We start from the raw sequence: 6,379 nt of genomic DNA, 5'->3' as shown, positions 1-6,379 counted from the left end.
TAACATTCTTCCCAAATTAAAATCATCCTTCCCTGCCAAGAACAGAAATCCTAACTCTTAAGTGTTTAGAGGCATGGATGTCCATGCCTATAATGATGTTAGTCATGAGTGGATGATTTTGGGGTTAGAGATAGTTATGATTAGTTTCCCTGAAGGGGGATGTCCCAGAAGAAACTTAGTGTCTTAATGCTAAATTATTGAAGGAAGTTTGTGTTCATGTGTATACTGATATTCCCTATTGTATAGAGAATTATGGTTATAGATTGATAAGTAGTTATGTTCTCAAGTCTAGGATTGTGACTTTGATCTAAGGGGAAGATGGTGAGTTAAGGTAGTTTCCGAATCTTTCATATTGTGGAAAGTTAGGGAAGAGTCATGATGGACTTACTCCTATTCAAGTGTGTTCCTCCTACTTCAGTTTAAGGGTTTATGCTACCGATGTCTTATGTATTCAAGTCCTGTCTATGTCTAAGGTTTGAGTTCTCTGTGTAAGTCATGTCATGTTTCGACGTCCAAACAAGAAGCAATAATGTACCTCAGTGACCCAATACTCCAAGTATCCGAGCCATAGGTTATGCTGATCGTGATCCAAACCCATGTCTCATGACATGCTCGGTCCTAAGGAAATATGTTTGTGTAAGTTGCGGAATCATTTTATGTAAGAATTAGCCAAAGTGATAAAGTCTATGCTAACTCATGGAAAATTTTCAGCTCCTTGAATGGGGAGAAATCACTCTAAGTGAAATCTTTACCTTAGTTGTTAGTGACGTAAATTTCAGCTTTATGCCATATAGCTCATGATATGTGCATCCATATTTCTTCTTTTGGTCTGTCCTAAGGGAACCATAATGTGTTTTGTTCATACCGAACGACCCTTTACTTATGATCCAAGCACTTGATATCAGGAGCACTCCGTATCTATTATATCGTATCTTTACTTTATGTCCCTCCTCGAGTAGTGCTATAAGTATGAGTGATGGTCTGACGATGTTACCTCCATTCATAATGTGTATGCTCTGGTCCCTTGATGACCCTCCATATGTTCGTATAATGGTGGTTGTGGAAGCGTAGTAGTGAGTTAGGTATGGGAGTAGATGTTCTTAAAGGTGAAAAATTTGATGTGATTCTCGAGCTAAGGTTATAGGTGATAGGAAAAGGAAGGAGATGAACTTTTGTTGTGTGAAATATCTAAGAAAAAAAAATATGGTGAAACTATTTGTGAGAGTGATTGAAATTATTGATCTTAGTGGGGAGAGATCCATGTAATGGGTGTAGTAATGATAGGCTTAAATTTTGTGTTGGGTGAAGAAATAAAATCAAGGTTCCATGTGGTTAGTATTCCATGAATTAAGACTTGGATTATTATGATGAGGTGAGATGATCCCTGAATACGATGTAGAGTACAGGGTCCCGTAGTTTAAGTTAGCACCTTTTTCCTCCGAGTGAGGCTTCAACATAGAAGTATATTACAGAAGGAATCAAATTCGTGTGGATAGATGTGTATGGGAAAAATTGTAAGTTGGGAAATGATGAGGCATGCAGGTTATTGTTTGGGGAATTGACAAATAGTGTCCCCAAACTTAAGTCTTTTAATTGTATCTTGTAAGAGGGAGAAGGATAATATTCTTATGTCCCGCGAGAATTCCATCTCATGTCTTGTACCGATCTTAACCAGGCCAAGGATTCTTAGGAAAAATTCATGTCTTACAATGCTTTGATCCTGTGCCATAAAACACATGACAAGATCATGTTGATACCATGTTTCGTTATCTGATGTATCGTGCTTTCATGTTTCACTAGGGGTTATCATGAAGTTTATCCACTGCCTTCACATATTTTGTCAAGGCAAAATGTTCAATGTGAGGCTGTGTTCTATATTCTACACTCTTAGAGCTTCAAAAGGTCCCTACCCATCATTCGGGGACGAATGATCCCAAGGGGGAAATAATGTAACACCCCGTACTTTCGGGATAGAATCAAGACCGTCGTCCTTATGCATACAGACCCAAACTAGATGATTCCTTGTTAATACATGTGTGGTGATCAATCCTATAGTGTAGGAATACCTTTGAATATGAAATGAGATCACAAAAATTCCCTAACTCTAAGACGAGTTGAAAACATTTAAATCGAATAAGTTTTAGTGGATGTTTAAACTTAGATCAACTTCCATCGATTATAACTCCTATTATGTAATGAATTAGAGGTCCTATTATATATCAAATGAAAGTTCTTCGAATAAGCTTTCCAACGATACCAATTTCGCTTAAATCCGATATCCGAACGAAAAGTTATGGCCATTTTAGTAACTGAGACAATAGCAGCATGCAATAAGCGTGCGACGCATGCCCTATCGCACGCTTCAAATTTTCAGCTTCTGTTTTCGCCTTTTTAAGGGAAAAATGGGTATTTTCAGCCCCCCATCTTCAGCTTAAACATGGGATTTTAATCCCAAATGACCTCATTATTGATATTTTCATCAAATTACTCCAAGAACACTCTTTAGGGTTTCAAACTAAAAACCCAAGTACTTCAAGATTCAACCTTGGGTTTTCAAAACAAATTGAAGAATCGGAATCCCCGCAACGTAGGCTTCAAGAAGAACCCATCACTTTTTGAAATGGAGGTACGTGGGGTTATCCTAAAAATCTCATGGGCTAAAAATTCATGTTTTAAGAATGGGGGTTTTGAAATTACGAATATAATCATGTTTTAGAAGTTTCAATGATATTGAATTGGTCTTTAGGCCTCTCCCCGAAGTGATTTGATATATTATATATGTACATGCATGTGTTTCGAAAAGATGATAACTTGAGAGCTTGAATTATATGGAATCCCTCTCTTGATATGATTTTGTTTTAAATTTTCATATGATGTGAATTGTTTGAAAATTCATCTTGAAAAGCATGACATGAAATATTTTGAAAATTGTTAGGATTGGATATGATTTTGAATTGCAAGGAGGGTTGTTTATGTTGAAACATGTTGAATATAATGGTTTAATGACAAGAATGATGTGATACTGATGACTTGAAAGTCGGGTATCACGATACCCTACAGAATATGAGATGTGATTGAATTAAATAAAGTTTGAATACATTGATTTTATATGAGATAGGTGGATGCCCGAAGAAGGCATTTGAGTGAAAGGTCTCATCGCTGGAAACCGTGTTTGCTGACAAGGGAATTTGGTACCCTGCTTTGTGATCTTGTGTACCTGATATATGTTACCTCAATTTGGGACTATGGTTAGGAGCTCTGCTTTGTGATCTTGTGCACTACCATACTTCATTGGGTCGAGACACCCTGCTGTGTGATCTTGTGTGTCTTCCCCTCACTTATACTCTAATCTCGGCAGCAACCGTGGTTTGATAGTTGGTGTAAATGTGATATTGTAGGGTATTCCACCTAGCTCAGTTGCGTTGCATGGTTGTTGAAAAATTATTACATTATGCCCATGTGTTTTCAAATGATTTGATACGAAACTGCTTTATAATGGCTCTTACTTATATTTTGTAAAATATTGTATTTTTGTTTCTTTGATTACTCTGCGTACCAGTACATTTATATTGACCCCCTCCCCTCCTAGGTTCAGAGGCAAAGTCTAGGGGTCCAGAAAATTAGTAATCCTTCAGGCAGATTTGCAGAGTCACTTGGTGAGCCTTCTATATTCCGGAAGGCCTAATGTCTGGCATTTTATTTATCATTTAGTAGTTTTTGGGTCTACTGGGGCCCTTGTCTCATTTTTTCAGATAGTTTTTTGTTTCAGTCATGTTGTAGAGATTTCGCAAACTATTTTTTAGATGTTGATAGAGGTTGTGGGACATTACTTCCCATTTTTGTTTCCATGTGATTCATGACCATGTTTCCGTAATATTATGTATCTTCCGCATTCATATGAATTATGTGCATGATTACCAGACAGATAGGGGTATTTCAGGCCTTCATGGTTCGGAATACTCGTCACGCTCAGGGCCCCGGTTTGGGTTGTGACATTAAGAAGGCACTGATGCTCTGTGGTTGGAATACAATCTTCCTCAAGTTAAATTTTATGCGTGCAGATGCCCGGGGGAATGCTAATAATATCTGCGATGGTCCACCCTATAGTTTCTTGTGCCTCTGAAGTACTTAAATAAGTGCATTCACCTATTGTTCACCCAAATCAGCCGCAATAATAACAGGTAACGTGTTCCCGTATCCCAAAAACACGTACCATAAGTTCCTAGGCAGTTCCTTCAATTCCAACACCGGAGGCTCTTCAACAGATGGATTGGCTGGTGGTGTTGGTCAATTGGCAAGGTCAAGGTCTAGATTTTTAGGAGCATAAGGATATGAACCCATTTCTATCAAAGCATAAACGGTCTCTTCATACTCCCCAATGCCTTCACTATCACAATTTATTATGACCTCGGCCAAAGGTTCATCAAGTTGCTCAGCTAGGGACACCTCCTGTTCGTCCTCATAATACACATCAACTACTGATAACATACTCATTTCGTCATGCTGCTTCATTGATCTACCCACATCAAACCGTACCACTTCATCATTCATCCTGAATAAGAGCTCATTCGCTCTCAAGTCAATCAACACACTTCCGATTGTGAGAAAAGGTCAACCCAAGATTATGGGCACCTCAAAGTCCACCTCACAATTCAGAATGATGAAGTTTGTAGGGAATATAAAGTTGGACACCTTCACCAACACATCATATATAATGCGAATAGGTCTCTTTACTGACCTATCCACTATCACGAGTCGCATGCTGATGGGTGTGGGATTTCCCAGGCCCAACTTTTTATAAATAGTCAGTGGCATCAAATTAACGCTTGCTCCCAGATCACATAATTCCTTGGCGAATTCCATAGTGCCAATTGTGCAGGGAATAGTGAATATACCTGGGACTGGCTTCTTCTACACTAAGGTCCTTGTAGAAATAGCGCTATAATGGTGGAGATCTTCATCCAATTCATATCTCACCACTCTTTTATTAGTCACAAGTTCCTTCATGAATTTCGTATATCCTGGTGTTTCCTCAAGTGCCTCAACCAAAGGCACATTTATTGTCAATTGCTTGAGCATTGCCATGAATTTGCTGAATTTTGCATCATCAGCCTTCTTCTTCAATCGTTAAGGAAAAAGAGGTGGTGGTCTTTGGATAGTTTTCAACACTACTTCCTCTTCCTTCTCTTTTACCTTCTCCGAAGCTTCAATAGAACTATCCAGCTTCTCAGACTCCACTAGATTAATTTCTTCGAGTTCCTCAACAACTACCTCACCATCTACAGATTTGCCCCCAGAAGGGCCTGGTAAGATCTTACCAATCCTAGTGGTAATTTCTATGCATGAGCCATAATTCTGCAGATTCTTAACTATATCGCTTGGTAACGTTCCGTTCTTTCTCTGGTTGACTATAGTGGAAAGTTGGCTCATCTGCTGCTCTAACTGTTTGATTGCAGTAGAGTTTGAGTGCACCAACTGACTGATGGATGCCAGATCGGTCTTCATGATGGTTACACCAGAGTTGGTGGCCTCAACACCCTTCAACAACTTTTCCATCATGTCCTCCATGGATATCTTTCCAAAGCTAGTTGCAGCAGCTTTCTGATTTCCAGGAGAAACATATAAACCACTCCTGTCATTATTGCTTCTCCAGTTTCCTTACTCCCTGTCGTTGTAACCAAGCTTGTCATAAATGCTACGACCTTGATTCCCTTGGATATTGCCTCAGAAACCCCCATGATTATTAACATAATTAGCCTATTCTTCAGGCTCTACATCAAATCGGTCTTGAGATGTCATAGCCTTCACTTTTTCAGTCTTTCCCGATAATAAGTTCTTGGTGAGCAGGTCCATCTGGGTCTTTAGATGGGCCATTTCTTGATCCCACTCATCATCTCTCCTGCATTATTCAGCAGACATACCAACAGACACAGTGGGGCTTGCTACCACAGACTCCTTGGTATGCCAAGCCCGACTCTGTTTGGTCATCCTATTTAGCATATCTGAGGCATCATGAAAAGACAGATCAACAAACAAACCACCAGCAGCATTATCTATAATCGGATTTGTTATAGATTTTAGGGCCCTGTACAAAGTCTCTATCAAGTGTAGATCCGTCATATTGTTGTTCGGACATTATGTCAGCTTCTTCTTGAATCTCTCCCATGTCTAATACAAAGCTTTGATAGGGAGCTATCTAAAGTTGTTGATCTCGTTTCTCAACTGTACCCTCCTGGAGGGTGGAAAAAACCATTCTAGGAATGCTTCTTTTAATTCCCTCCAGTGGGTGATGGAATCAGGCGTAAGCTCATTCAGCCACAATGTTACCTCCCCAGATAGAGACAACGGGAACAACCTCAACCGGATAGCATTTTGGCCC

The sequence above is a fragment of the Capsicum annuum genome, chromosome 11, assembly GCF_002878395.1.
Source record: "Capsicum annuum cultivar UCD-10X-F1 chromosome 11, UCD10Xv1.1, whole genome shotgun sequence".
NCBI lineage: Eukaryota > Viridiplantae > Streptophyta > Magnoliopsida > Solanales > Solanaceae > Capsicum > Capsicum annuum.
This window is presented reverse-complemented; position numbering follows the sequence as displayed.